This window comes from Pongo abelii, chromosome 1, assembly GCF_028885655.2.
Source record: "Pongo abelii isolate AG06213 chromosome 1, NHGRI_mPonAbe1-v2.0_pri, whole genome shotgun sequence".
Lineage (NCBI taxonomy): Eukaryota > Metazoa > Chordata > Mammalia > Primates > Hominidae > Pongo > Pongo abelii.
The window spans coordinates 78,036,475-78,051,863 of NC_071985.2; the positions used below are offsets into that span (position 1 = coordinate 78,036,475).

The 15,389-nt window shown below is 34.2% G+C and overlaps 1 protein-coding gene across 15 annotated transcripts in view; it reads right to left on the bottom strand.

The window, feature by feature from the left end:
- The window catches only part of DNM3 (dynamin 3), a 577,169-nt gene that overhangs the window by 386,069 nt on the left and 175,711 nt on the right, over positions 1-15,389 (bottom strand). The window lies entirely within an intron of this gene.

Sequence of the window (15,389 nt, forward strand, 5' to 3'; positions counted from 1 at the left end):
TTGGCTTGCCCTCCATGGGCTGCACCCACTGTCTAACCAGTCCCAGTGAGTTGAGCCAGGTACCTCAGTTGGATTACAGAAATTACCTGCCTTCTGCATTGATCTCACTGGCAGCTGCACACCAGAGCTGTTCCTATTCAGCTTGCCAGCCTGAGACTATTACTACTCTTTATTCAGGAACTAGTACATACTGAATTAATTGCATAAACCACATTTGGTCATGATATAACCTCCTTATAAAATATAGCTGGATTTTGGAATAGGATATATAAATTTAGTTCAAAAAGGATCATGGTCTGTAAATTTCCCTTCTTGTAATGGCATTGTCAGATATGGATACCAAAATTTACCTATTCTTATAAAATTAACAGCTTTTTTCCATTGTTTCTATTCTCTGAAGGATATTGAATCAATGGATATTATTACTTTTTTGAATGTTTACTGTTGGTCACAATAAAACTTTTGTGAAAATTTAAAAAGAAAAGAAAAGAAAGAAGAAAAAGCCAAAAAGATTCTCAGAGACCAAAACAAATAAATATTGTAATATGAAACCTGAAGGAAAAAAAGATAATGCAAAATACAGAATACAACTTGATCATTTTTATTAATATTCTGAGAGAAAGGAGAACTTATTACATTCATAGAACAAAATTAGAAGGCCATAAACAGAAACATCAGGCAAAAAATCTCAATAACTGAAAATAGGACAGCAGAAATTAAAATGTTAGTAAAATGGTTGGAAGAAAAACTCAAGGAATTGTTCCAGAAAATGAAAGAATAAATAAAAAGAAGTAAACAAGGAAAAAAAAATAAAACACCACATTTTTAAAACTAGAGAAATGGCCCAGAAGATTCAATATTTGAATAACTGGCATTCCAAAGAGAGAAAATCAAACAGAAACAGTTTGGGGTTGGAGAGATCCTATTCAAGAAAATGTCCTATAAGTAAAAGATAGGAATTTATGGATTGAACAAACTCAACAAGTGCCTAACAGGAAATGAGCACACAAACACATGCACATACACACAAAATGGCATATCAGTAAAATATTTCAAAATACTGAGAACTGATAGAAGATACTAAAAAGTTTCCAGAGAAGTTAAAGAAAAGACACAAAGAAAGGATTGGGAATCACTATAGCATCAGTCTTCCTAGCACCAAACTGGAAACTAAAAACAACAGAGCAATGTTTTTGAAATTCTGAGGGAAAAATCATTTCTAACCTAGAATTCTAAATTATCAATAAATGTGACAGTAGGAAAAGATATTTCCAGACTTGCAAATCTCAAAATATTTTACCTCCCTTTCACTTTTTAAGAACGCTGTTAAAGAACATGTTCTACAAAACAAGGGAGCAAACTAATAAAGAGGAAGACATGAGATCCAGGAAGCAGGAATACAACCAAGAAAAGAAGGAAGTTTTCAGGATGGTATAGATCCCAGTATGAGACCAAGAGAGTAATTGATATCTATTGGAATGAGAGAACAGAGAGTCCTGAAGAGATTTCTTCCTCTACCAAGAAAATAAACATAAAACTACCCAATCCAGAATGTTTTTAAAGTACTGAGAGATTGAGACTTCTGTAGGGGAGATTGGGAATATGTTAGTGATAGATGTACAGAAAACTATGCAAACAAACCAAACAGAGATAACTATCAACCTCAAAAAAGACAATATCATGGAAGAAATAATAACTAAAATTTGCCACATAGCTCAGCTATGAATAACATTTTCAGGATTATAAAAATTTATTTAGCAAAATATGATTCTTTTAGTATAATGTAGGAGGATAAGTGCATATGTGAGTGTGTGAGTATACATAAGTATAGGAGAAGGATATAAGACAGCTAAATCCTCCTTCTCTACAGTGAGAAGTCAAAAGAGAGTATCTAAAACTAAGAAAAATCAAAAATAGTAATATAAACAGATTACATAGAAACATGGAGGTAACTATCAAAATCAATAGCTAAAAGAATTGTAAGTGGTAGCCTCTGGAAATCAATAATCAAGAGTCAGGAGAGGTGGGCAAGGGACTGATCGTTTCTATTAAAAGCCTTTGGCACTGACTTTTTCTTTTAAGAAAGCTATATATATTTATAGCTCTAATAAAAATAAAAGTTGATTATACAAGTATTTTCTTTACTACTCCCTTATATCTGAAAAGGCAGCTAGATCTATACTTAGTGATATATCAAAATGGCAAAGGGGACCACTTTCTTATCTATATTAAGTTATACAAATAGGCAGCTTAAAATAATCAGTGAACTCCTGCTGGCAGACTCAATACCTACATTGATAGATCTCAAAAACCACTGTCAGAAAGAATTTTAAAGGCATCATGCTTTGAAAGCATTTCACTAGAAACCTAAAGATCCAGCTAAAATAAAGAGCCCTGATTATGTGCCAGGCTCATATAGGATTCAAAACCACCACCAAGAGATAGATACTATCATCTTCTCAAGCATACAGATGAGGAGAGTGAGACTCGGAGAGGAAAATCACACTTACCTAAGAGTCACAGACTGTGTGGCATGAAACTGGCATTCAAATCCAGCAACCTAATTCCATTTTTAATCACTAAATTTTTCTGCCTCCTAATTCTTAGCTAAATTTTACTAGTGATTAGCTATGTTATTTCCAACTAAGTTATATCATCTAAGACTGTTTACAGAACTAAGTTTGACTAGATGTCTCTGGCAAGTACAGAATTCCAGGAAGGAGAAAAACTTGCAGATTTAGAAGAGGTTATATGCAGTAATAAGTAAAGAATAATTTAACACAGTTCTTGCCCTCCTAATAAAAGGAAATTAAAAATAATAAATTAAGAGCTAATAAATCATTGTGACATTGTGTTTTAATTATGTGTCTCTTCAGGAAAGAACAGCCACAATGATGAGTACTGATAGGTCCTAGTGAAGATTTTGAAAAGCTACACAAGGTACCCCAAAAGTGTGAGTGTGATATAATATAGAGATAAGTGCACTGACTCAGGGATCAGACTGCCTGGGTTCAAATCCCACCTATACCTCTTATTAGCTCTGAAATATTAGTTTCCTCATCAGTAGGCAACTGCATCAATACAGTAATCATACATTACAGCTTATGTTTTTTGTCCTGGGATAATTATTAAAAATAACCCCCTTTAACTCTCAAAAGACTTCCTTCTTTATTTTGTTGTTGTTTTGGTTTTGTTTTGTTTTGTTTTTAGAGACAGAGTCTCACTCTGTTGCCCAGGCTAGAGTGTAATGGCTCAATCATAGCTCACTAGGCTCAAGTGATTCTCCTGCCTCAGCCTCCTGAGGAGCTGGGAGTACAGGCATGCACCACCATGCTTGGGTAATTAAAAAAAAAAAATTGTAGAGACAGCACCTTGCTATATTGCCCAGGCTGGTCTTGAACTCCTGGCCTCAAGCAATTCTCCTGCCTTGGCCTCCCAAAGTATTGAGATTACAGGCATGAGCCACTGTGCCCAGCCAAGGCTTCCTTTATGAAAGACAAAATTAAATAACAGGACTTCTATCTGGCATGTAAGGAGCTTGGAAATCATTCCCTCCCAACAAGTAAAAAACTGAACAAACTGAAAAACCAACTCTTCTTAGATCTGTCAGAGAAGTGAAATCAGACAATTAGCTGTTCCCGAAATTTGGAGAGACAGGTGAATACAGAGAATCACAACTCAACAGAGCAGACACCCAAGAGCAGAAACCTCCATGGAAAACAATGCTGGAGTAGGAAAACTTAAACTGTAATCCATGAATTGCTTGAAGGCTCAGAGTGGATGAGCCTCGGGGACCTGAGTTTTGCCTTCAGAGGATTAAATAAATTCTAGCAGTAAATAAAAGAGAAAAATCCCCTTATGCTTCTGATAGGGAAAGGAGGAAAGTGATCAATTGGAAATATGCCAAAACATTCTGTTCTTTTTTTTTTTTTTTTTTGACGGAGTCTCACGCTGTCGCCCAGGCTGGAGTGCAGTGGCGCCATCTCGGCTCACTGCAAGCTCCACCTCCTGGGTTCACACCATTCTCCTGCCTCAGCCTCCTGAGTAGCTGGGAACTACAGGCGCCCGCCACCATGCCCGGCTAATTTTTTTTGTATTTTTAGTAGAGACAGAGTTTCACCATGTTAGCCAGTGTGGTCTCGATCTCCTGATCTCGTAATCCGCCCACCTCAGCCTCCCAAAGTGCTGGGATTACAGGCGTGAGTGACGGCGCGGGGTCCATTCTGTTGTTATCAAGGTCTGACCTTAAGAGAAGTCATTTAACCAGAGCCTATACTACTGAGGGTTTTCCAGAGCCTAACAGATTAGGGGGAAGGAAATGTCTAACTCCAGCTTGCTCTAGCCTTCTACATAGGGGAAGAAAAATACACAACTCTAGTCCACTGTAGCCATCCGGTCCCACCTAAAGGGGTGGGGCAGGAACTAAGAAGCGCTTGTGAGACTTGTGAGTCCAGAGGCACAGGCTCACTAAAAGACATGAGATCTAATCACAGGACTACAGCATGCTTCCTCCCGCTCCACACCTTACCACTACATGACTGTAGCCTAGTAACCACAATGCCTTGTACCCAGTACATCATATAGCACCCAGTCTGCCTATCAAGAAAAAATTACAAGGCACATTAAAAGGCGAAAAAAAAAAAAACCCACAGTTTGAAGAGACAGAGCAAGCATCAGAACCAGACTCAGAACTCTAACTCTAATGTTAGAGTTATCAGACTGGGAATTAAAAAAAAAAACAAAAAACTGTGATTAACATCCTAAGGGTTCTAGTAGATAAGATATACAGCCTACAAAAACAGATGGGCAATGTAAGCAGAGATACGGAAATGCTAAGAAAGAATAAAAAGAAATGCTGGAGATCAAAAAGACTAACAGAAATGAAGAATGCCTTTGATTGGGTTCATTTGACTGGACTGGAAAAAGTTGAGGAAACAATCACCAAGCTTGAGCATATTTCAATAGAAGCATCTAAAATCGAAAAGAAAAAAAAAATACTAGGGGGTAGGGTGGGGAAACAGAAAAGAATATCCAAGAATGGTGAGACAACTACAAAAGGTTTAACATATGCAGAAGAAGAGAGAGAGAAAGGAACAGATATTTAAAGAAATAATGACTGAGAATTCCCCCCAAATTAACATCAGACATCAAACCACAGGTCCAGGAAGCTCCGAGAGCAAGTGAGGTAAATGCCCCCCAGAAGCTATAACTAGGCATAGTATATTTAAAATACAAAAAAAAAAGCAAAAATAAAAATCTTGAAAGAAGTAAAGGATTGCAAATATAAGAATTATGTCAGAATTTTCCTCACAAACCATGCACAAAAGAAAAGGTGGAAGTGAAATATTTAAAGTGCTGAGAAATAAAACATCAACTTAGAATTCTGTACCCTGCAAAATTATCTTTCAAAAGTAAAGGAGATCCTGGTGCACCAGTACTCGTGAAATAAAAGAAAAAAAAAAAAAGAAAGGAAAAAGAAGGAGGGAAGGAAGGAAGGAAGGATAAAGAAGAAAAGAGAGAAGGAAAGAGAGAAAGAAAAGAGAGGAGAGAGAGAGGAAGAAGGAGAGAGAGAAAGTAAAGAAGGAACAAAGGAAGAAAGGAAGAAAAAAGGAAAGAAGGGAGGGAAGGAAGGAGGAAGGGAGAGAGAATGGGAGGGAGGGGGTGAAGGAAGGAGGGAGGGAGGGAAGGAGGGGGAAGAAAAAGTGAAGGAGTAATAGACTTTCTCAGATAAACAAAAATTGGGGAAGTTTGTTGCCAGTGGAATTACTTCACAAAGAAACATTAAAAGAAATTCTTTAGAGAAAAGGAAAATAATATTAAGTCAGAAACTCAGCTCTACCTAAAGAAAGCAAGAGAATCAGAGAAGGAATAAGTAAGGTAACAATCCTTAATTGATCTAACAGATAACAGTTTGTTTAAAATAATAGCAACAATGTATTTTATTCCTATTCATATGCTTATACATAAATAAAATATTTGACAGCAACAATACAAGGAACAGGATGAAAGAATTAAAATTATTTTGTTATTGTCAGGTACTTGCACTACTCTTAAAGTGGTACAGATGCTCCTGTATTTACAATGGGGTTGTAATTGGGACATCACACCATAATAAGTCAAGAAGTGTACTGAATTTCTATCACTTTCTCACCATCATAAAGTCAAAAAATTGTAAGTTAAACAATCATAAGTTGGAGAGTGTATAGTGTTATTTGAAAGTGGACATGAATTGTTGTAAATGTATATAGCAAATTCTAGAGCAACCACTTAGAAGTTTTAGAAAAGTGCAACTTATATACTAAGAAAGAAGATAAAATGGAATCACATAAAATGCTCAACTAAAGGCACAAATGGCAGAAAAAGAGTGGGAGACAAAAATAAGGAAAGAAAACAAGGGCAACAAATAGAAATAGTAACAAATATAATAGATATTAATTCAACTGTGTCAGTAATCACCTTGAATGTCAATGGTCTAAATGCACCAATTAAAAGACAGAGATTGTTAGAGTGGATCAAAAAACAAGATACAACTATACATTATCTACAAAAATTTCACTTTAAATATAAAAACACATAGATTAAAAGTAAATAGATGAGGAAAGATATACCATGCTAACACTAATCAAAAGAAACTGGGATTGGCTATATTAACATCCGACAGAATAGATTTAATAGCAAGAAAAGTTATTAAGAGAAAAGAGGGGCATTATATAATAATAAAAAGGTCATTTCTCCAAGAAGGCATAACAATTCTTAATATGTATGAATCTAACAGCAGAGCATAAAAATACCTGAGGAGAAACAGAAAGAACTGCAAAGAAATAGATGGATCCACTATTACAGTTACAGAATTTAACACTCCTCTATCAGAAATGGATAGATCCAGCAGGCAGAAAATCCGTAAGGAAGGACATAGTTGAACTAAAAAGCAACATAATCAACTGGATATAATGGACATTTATAGGCTACTACATCCAACAGAATAAACATTTTTCTCTAGTTCACATGAACTTGACTAAGTTCATGGACACTCATGAAGATAGACCCTAACAAACACACCCTAACAAATTTAAAAGAATAGAAATCATACAATGTCTGTTATCAGATCACAGTGGAATTAAAACAGAAATCAATAACAGAAAGATAGCTGGAAAATCTCAAAATGTTTGGAGATTAACCTATATACTTCTAAATAACACATGGGTAAAAAAATATTATGAGAAACTTAAAAAACAGTTTGAACTAAATGAAACTACAACTTACCAAATTTGTGGAATGCAGCAAAAGCATTGCTGAGAAGGAAATGTATAATATTGAATAAGATATTAGAAAAAAAGAAAGATCTGAAATTAATAATCAAAGCTTCTACCTTAGAATACTAGAAAAAGAAGAGCAAATTAAATCCAAAGTAAGCAAATGAAAGAAATAATAAAAACTAGAGCAGAAAATCAAACTAAATCCGGTTTTTTGAAATGATTTATAAAATCAATAAGCCTCTAGCCAGACTAAGTAACCAAAAAGAGAGAGCATGCAAATTACTAATGTCAGATATGAAAGAAAGGACATGACTACAGGTCTCATGAACAGTAAAAGAATAATAAGAGAATATTATGAACAACTGTATACCCATAAATTTGAAAACCTAAATACAATGGACCAATTCCCAGGAGGCTGAGGTGAGAGGATTGCTTGAGCCCAGGAGTTTGAGGCTGCAATGAGCTATGATTGCAACACTGCACTCCAGCCTGGGTGACAGATTAAGATGGTTTTTTTTTCAATAATTAATTAAAAATAAATTTAAAATGAACCAATTTCTTGAAAGACACAATTTTCCAAAATCATACCAGAAGAAATAGGTGATTGGAACAGGCTTATATTCATCAAATAAATTAATAATAACCTTCCAAAAAAGAAAGCACCAGGCCCAGATGGGTTCACTGATGAATTCTACCAAATATTTAAGAAAGAAATCATACCAATTTTCCACAATCTCTCCCAGAAGTTAGAATCAGAGGAAATACTAACTCTTTCTATAAAACCAGCATTACCCTAATACCAAAACCATGTAAAGACATTCAAAGAAAGCTACAGACCAATATCTCTTATGAATATAGGTCCAACAATCCTCAACAAAATGTTAGTAAGTCAAGTCCAACAATGTAGTGGGATTTATCCCAAGTATAGAAATACTGGGCTGGTTAAACATTTGAAAATCGATTAATGTAATCCACTACATCAACAGGATAAAGCAGGGCAAAAAAATCACATGATCCTATTAATAAATGTAGAAAAATTAAAAAGATGCAGAAAAATTTGACAAAATTCAATACCAATTCATAATTTTTTAAATTTCAGCAAACTAGAAATAGAGGGTAACTTTCTCAACTTGATAAAGAACATCTACATCTACAAAACACCTACAGTTAACATCATTCTTTTTTTTTTCTTTTTTTTTTTTTTTTTTGAGATGGAGTCTCACTCTCTTGCCCAGCCTGGAGTGCAGTGGCGCAATCTCGGCTCACTGCAACCTCTGCATCCTGAGTTCAAGTGATTATCCTGCCTCAGCCTCCCAAGTATCTGGGATTACAGGCACCCAGCACCATGCCTGGCTAATTTTTTTTTTGTAATTTTAGTAGAGATGGGGTTTCACCATGTTGGCCAAGCTGCTCTCAAACTCCTGACCTCAGGTGATCCACCCACCTTGGCCTCCCAAAGTGCTGGGATTACAGGCATGAGCCACTGTGCCCATCCAACATCATTCTTAATGGTGAGAACCTCAAAGCTTTCCCACTGACATCAGGAAAAAGGCAAAAATGTTCTCTCTCACCAGTGCTTTTCAGCATCATTCTGGAAGTCCTAGCTAATGCAATAAGAAAAGAAAATGAAATAACTCTTTATAGATTGTAAAGAAAGAAATAAAAGTGTCTTTGCTCACAGATGACATAATTATGTATATAGAAAATCCAAAAGTATTGACAAAAACACTCCGGAAACTAATAAGCAATTATAGCAAGTTTACAGAATACAAGGTTAATATATAAAAGTCAATCATTTTCCTATATACCAGCAATAAACAAGAAGAATTTGAAATTAAAAGTACATTACTATTTACACTAGAAACCCCAAAAATGAAATATTTAAGTATAAATTTAACAAAATATATGCAAGATCTGTATGAGGAAAACTACAAAACTCTGATGAAAGATATTAAAGAAGAACTAATAAATGAAGAGATATTTACATGTTAACAAGTAGAAAGACTCAATATTGCAAAGGTATTAGTTCTTCCCAACTTAATCTATAGATTCAATGAAATCTCAATCAAAATCCCAGTCAGTTATTTTGTGGATATCAACAAACTGATTCTAAGTTTTGTATGGAGAAGCAAAGAGCCCAGGATAGGCAACACAATATAAAAGAAGAACAAAGTTGGAGGACTGACACCTCTGACTTTAAGACTTACAATAAAGCTGCAGTAATCAACACAGTGTAGTACTAGTGAAAGAATAGACATGTAAAACAATAAAATAGAGCCCAGAAACAGACCCATATAAATATAGTCAACAGATCCTTGACAAAGGTACAAAGGCAATACGATGGAGCAAAGATAGTTTTTTCAAAAAATTTTGCTGAAAAAACTGGACACCTACATGCAAAAAGATGAATATAGACACAAACCTCACACTCTTAATACAAATTAACTCAAGGTGGGTGATAGACCCACAAAACTGAAAAGACTCCTAAAAGTTAACATAGGAGAAAAACCTACATCACCCTGGTACAGCAATAACTTTCTAGATACAACACCAAAGATGTGATCCATGAAAGAAATAATCAATAAGGAGGACTTCATTAAAACTTAAAAGCTCTGCTCAGAAAAAACAAATTAAAGAGTGAGAAAACAAGTCACAGACTAGAAGAAAATAATTGCAAAAGAAACCCCACATCTTATAAAGAACTGTTATCCAAAATATATAAAAATACTCTTAAAACTCAACAAGAAACAACTCAATTAAAAAATGAGAAAAATACCTGAACAGCCTTACCAAAGAGGATAAATAGATGACAAGTAAGCCTATGAAAAAGATGTTCAACATCATATTACATTAGGAAATTGCAACTTCAAACAACAATGAAATGCCACTACACACCTATTAGAATGGCTAAGATCCACAAAACTGACAATACCAAATTTGGTGAGGATGTGGAGCAACAGGAACTCTCATTCATGGCTGGAGGGAATGCAAAATGGTATAGCCACTTTGGAAGACAGTTTGCAAGTTTCTAACAAAACTAAATATATTATTACCATATGATTCAGTAATTGTCCTCCTTTGTATTTACCCAAATAGATTAAAATTTTATGTCTACATTCCTGAGTTACTTCATTTAGAATAACAGTCTCCAGTTCCATCCAGGTTGCTGCAAATGACATTAATTTGTTCCTTTTAATGGCTGAACAGTATTCCATCACATATATTTATACCACAATTTCTTTATCCACTCATTGATTGATGGGCATTTAGGCTGGTTCCATATTTTCACCATTGCAAATCGTGCTGCTATAAACATGTGTGTTCAAGTGTCTGTGGGACAATTGATTACAATGTACCACTCTGGTGTGGAATGCTGATAGTAGGGGAGGTTGTACATGGTGGGGATGAGGTTATATGGGAACTCTCTGTTCTTGCTGCCTAATTTTGCTGAGTACTTAAAACTGCTCAAAATAATAAAGTGTATTAATTTAAATAATACCTGTAAAGTATGTGGTACATAAAAATCATTCAATAAGTAAAAGTTGTGATCTCACCAACTTCATTTCTCAACAATATCTTCAACCTACTCCGATACTAAGCCTCAGTCAAACCGAATGACTTTTACTTCTTCACATGCCCCCCTCACCTTTATAATCCCATTCCCATCAGCTCCAAATATCCTTCTCTTATTCTTTTGGTCAACTCCTACCTATCCTTCAAAATTTCTTTCAGACCTCATTAACAGGTCCTCAGTCAGGATCCCACAAGCATAACTCAGAGCCCTTTCTTTGTGCCCTTAAATCTTCCTATGTACACTGAAATCATACTTCTTATACAACACTAGGAGCCTGCTTATATTTCGATTTTCCCTACCGGGGCATAGTCTCTTCAAAAACAAGAACTACATACATATTCTAAGCTATTCACAGAGCTGCCAAACACAGAATAAGAACTCAGTAAATATTTATTAAGTGAATAAATTAATTTTAAAAATAAGCTTATTTATTGTTTTAGGATCACCCAAGAATCGAAATACAAAATCCAGAGAAGATATATGATACCATTCTACCATGTTACCTAGATTTGTTGTCAGCACGGTGATTTTCCTATAAAAACACTGACATTTCTCCCATTTTTATGTAACTAAATTATAAGTGGGGTGTCATTTCATCTAATTAAGAAATGGGATGAAACATAGACACAAACCACATCAGCAGTTGCCAGAAAAGTAATCTGGAACACTGCGTACACTGGAACAACAACAATGAAAAAAATCAATATAGAGTTAATATAAAAATGTTTACAGCAAAATTAAAAACAGACTTAGGAAATTAGATGTCCTCCAGTTAATGCATTTTTTTTGTTTTGGGTTTTGATGGGAGTTGTCAGGGAGGGTGATTTGAAATCAATGTTGTTCTTTCTGTCTGGCAAAGATTATGGAATATTTTAATTCTGAAAGCAAACGGTGATGAACAGGAAGAGTTTTGTCTTTTTTTCTCTAAGTTTTCCCTGAGTAGTAGTTTCTTGTTACTTTCAACAATTCTGAATAACACAGTTTTTATTTTAAAAATCATCAGGTAATACTACTGTATATAATGCTAGGTAAAATATTAGGTAAATAATAGACAACATAAAAATTACTGTCACTCTGGTGGCAGGGACTCTACCTTGCTTACCAACATAGTCCAGATTCTAGCAAAGTACTTGGAAGATTTAATATTTGTAGAAAAAAGAGAAATGAAAAAGAGAGGGAAAAAGAAAAGGGAAAGAGGCAAGAGAAGAAAGAATTACCTCAAAAATAAGAAAATTTAGATGTGAAGTGGGTCTCTGAGAATTTGCACTCCAAAATAAACTGAGACATGAAGAAACAACAAAAAAAAGAATCCACATACACTAAAATCTTTCTGCTCTTTGTCCACCTGAATCCATTTTCTTCTTATCTTTGGCACACAGCTAAGTTACATTTGCAAATCCTTCTTACAATTGAATTACAATCTCCCTTAGGTTATACCTGTGATTGAATTCTAGCTAGTGGAATGTGAGATGTGATATGTGCCACTTTTAGAGTTGGTCCATATAACTTCCCACATGTGCTTCTGCATGCTGCTTTGCCTTCCCTTTGCTGAATCTAACTATAATAACTCCCTACGTCCCTAAGGGTGACAAGATGAAAGGATTCTGGATCTCTGCAAAACATCATGGAGAAGAAATACCACAGCACCCTGAACATTCACCTAGGACTATTGTTTGTACCATTACATGTTTGAGTCTACTTATTGTGGTATTATTAGCAGAAACAATGGTACTGTGAAGAAGAGAGCTGCCATAATGAAAAGCTGGCATACCAAAGTTAAATGGCAAGGAAACAAATGTTGCAAGTTAGAAAGATGAAGATTCATGTTATGCAGTAGTTGCATATTTTGTAAACCTGCTGCATGTGATAACATTTAAGGTGGATTTGAAAGGAGAAGCTGTTGGAAAGGGTCAGAATGTCAATTTGTCTTGATTGTTCCTTGATGCTTAAAGCAGAGTATTTAAGAATGATATGAGTTCACACAAGAAATTTATCATTTTGCAAGTGGAAATAAAAAGGGATTAGAGAACATCTAAAAATTTGGATCTATTGATTTTGAAAAAGCTAACCTGTTTTTGTGATACAAACAATAGAAGAAGAGACTGAAAAGGCTCTAAGCAACAAAGGTTCACTAAGAACTTTCAGTTAAACCCAGGGTTTGGAAATTTCTGTTTCTGAATATAAGAGAATAACAGAGTTCAGGCATATCTTTCTTCTGTAAACTACTAGAAAACTGGATACAATATATAAAACAGTCATTTTCAGATATTACCCATTTTCAGACATTTCTGCTTGGAGGTAATTTCTGGGCCACAAGGCAAGGAGGAAAAATCCAAGGAGATAACCATCAATTAAACATTGGACATGCTAAATTGAGGAGACATTGATGGAGTTCATGGAGACCAAGGTACTAGACTTTGCAGGACAGTGTGCCAGATAAAAGGGAGGTCCAGAAATTTTCACAGGAGTCCCATTATGTCTTCGTTTAAATCCATGCATGGTATACAGGTTACAAAAGGAGTAATTCTACATGCATGGCAGGGGAGAAAAGAACTTTCAGGAAGCCAAATTATTCCCAGAGCTCACAAAGGGATGGGAATCATTTAAGTTCCCACCAGCTACAGTGGAAAGATCTTATTGAATATGTTGCATTTATTAGAGACACCAGAAAGGTCGATCTCAGTAAACTCTACCATGGACCTACTCTTTAATAAACCAAAAAATGAACATCAAAAAATATGAAATTGATCTTCAAGTAAGACAGCTATCGCTAAAACAAAATCCAACACATTTTTAAGGAATATTGTAAAATTCAGCACTCACATAAAATTCAAAATATCCAGTATTCAACCAAAAACCACTAGATACATGAAGAATAAGGAAAGTATGACCTCTCATCAGGGAAAAAATATCTGTCAATAGAATCCTACCTAGAAGCAATGGAATTCACAAATGACATTTAAACAGTTATTACACATTGCACAAAATTCTTAAAAATATAAAATAAAACATGAACATGAGTAAATAAAAGGAATGAAAAGAAAAAACAATTGATGAAAACTACAAAACTCACAGATTCTAAAGCTCAAAGAACATCAGCCACATACACACACACACACACACACACAAAACATACCAAGGCACACCATAATTAAATTGCTGACACCAATGACAAAAAAAAAAAAAAAAAAAAAAAATAGCCATAATAGCAAAGAGGGAAAAAAGAGAGACACACACAAAGAGATACTAATAACAGTAGACTTCTCATCAGAAACTATGAAAGCAAGAGGACATTAGAAGACATATTTAAAGTGCTAACAAAAAAAAAGATTATCACCTAAAATTCAATATCCAGTGAAAATATATTTTAAAAATAAAGGCAATAACTTTTTTAGACAAAGAAAAGCTGAGATAATTTGTTGTCAGAGACCTATCCTACAAGAAATTGTAAGTTCTTCAAGCTGAAGGAAATACAAGTTGGTAACTCAAATCTACACAAAGGTATTTAAAAAAACCTTTGCAAATAATAAGTGTATGGATAAATGCAGAAAATTTCTTTCTCGTTTTTAACATCTTTAAAAGATAACTTAAAGCAAAAATAGTGTCAATGCTTTCCAAGTGTCATTTAAAACATATGCAGAAAACATAGCATGTGTTTTGTATATAGAAAGATTTATAATATAGGTAGAGGACAAATTGCACAACTTCAGACTTAAATAAACTGATATTGATAATTACATTGAATGTAAATGGTCTAAATGCTACAATTAAAAGGCAGAGATTGAAAGTTTCATTTTTAAAAAGCACCTAAGCAAAAGTTTACAGAACTGAAGGAAGAAGTGAATAAATTCACAAATATAGTTAAGGATATAACATTCCTGTCTCAGTAATTCAAAGAACAAGCAAATAAAAAAATCAAGAAGTATACAAGATTTAAATAACTCTATCAACAAACTTGACCTAAAATACATCTATAGAATACATCACCCAATAATAGTACTTCTACCGTTATACATTTAATAAAATATATGCAAAATATGTAAACTGAAATCTATAATATACTGCAGAGACTACTGAAATAAATGAAAAAAAAAAAAAGATGTTCATTGACTGGAGCATCCAATACTGTTAAGTCAGTTCTCTCCTAATCAGTCTACGATAGTGCTGTTTGACAGAACTTACTGCAATAATGGAAATGTACTGTATTGAGCTTTCCAAGACATTGACCTTATGTGGCTATTGAACACTTGACATATGGTAGTGTGAATGAGGAACCAATTATTAAGTTTTAATTTTAATTAATTAAATTTTAATTTAATTAATTTAAACCTTAATAGCCACATGTGGATAAAGGCTAGAATATTGGATAGTACATGCTACAGATGTAATGTAATCCCAAACAAAATCCCAGTAAGCTTTTTGCAGAAACTGACAAGCTGATTACAAATTCAAATAAAAAGATAAACTATTATTTTAAAAAACAATGATAAAAAATACACTATCTGATTTCAAAGCTTACTATAAAGCTATGGTAATTAAGATAGTATATTATTGGCATA